Source organism: Priapulus caudatus, unplaced genomic scaffold, assembly GCF_000485595.1.
Source record: "Priapulus caudatus unplaced genomic scaffold, Priapulus_caudatus-5.0.1 Scaffold1945, whole genome shotgun sequence".
Lineage (NCBI taxonomy): Eukaryota > Metazoa > Priapulida > Priapulimorpha > Priapulimorphida > Priapulidae > Priapulus > Priapulus caudatus.
This window is the reverse complement of record NW_014579006.1, coordinates 5,689-6,644: the sequence shown is the minus strand read 5'-3', so window position 1 is coordinate 6,644 and position 956 is coordinate 5,689.

The window sequence follows — 956 nt, the reverse complement described above, 5'->3', positions numbered from 1 at the left end:
AAGTTGATCAGTCAGTTGACAGTCCCAAGTATATCCAGTCTCCGAAAGTTGGCCAGTCACCGAATTACGACCAGTCTCCAAAAGTTGATCAGTCAGTTGACAGTCCCAAGTATATCCAGTCTCCGAAAGTTGATCAGTCTCCGAAAGTTGACCAGTCAGTTAAGTGTCCTGAGTATGACCAGTCGCCAAAAGTTGACCAGTCACCGAAATACGACCAGTCTCCCAAAGTTGACCAGTCTCCGAAAGCTTGCCAGGCGGTTGAGAGTCCCAGGAATGACGAGTCGACGCAAAACAAAGTCGTCACCGACCGTTCCACGACCGACCCTTCTGCGGAGGGTGTCTGCGCCACCAGCGACCGCACCCCGCCCACCCCTCCCCTCCTCTCCACTCCCTCCGACCCTTCCGTACGGCCGCCCACTCCCCCTGGTGACGACCGTGCCGCGCAAAACTCTAGTCCCCGCGATTCTCTCGAGAAACCTGAATCCGAGAACTCGGCCGAGAACGCGACGGGGACATCGGGCGGCGACCGGTTCGCGGCGCCCCCTGGCGGCGACCGCTCGCCGAACGGCCCCTCTGGCGACGAGCGACCTTCGTGTGACCCCGCCACGTCCTGGTCGACCGGCGCTTCGAGCGACGGCGCAGTACGATGCTCTCTTGTTGTCGACCGCTCCCCGCGGAACCCTGCAGAGGGCAGCACTGACGATGCCGCGGTGTTCGGGTGCAGTAACGAGGATTCGGTGAAGTGTGTGACCGATCAGCGGTCAGTATGGGGTCCGAAGGATGACCAGTCAGTGCAGCAAAGTACCAGTGATGTCCAATCAGTACTGAACCCTAACAGGGACCAGTCTGCCAAAGTTGACCAGTCTCCTAAAGTTGACCAGTCTCCTAGTGTTGACCAGTCTCCTAGTGTTGACCAGTCTCCTAAAGTTGACCAGTCTCCTAAAGTTGACCAGTCT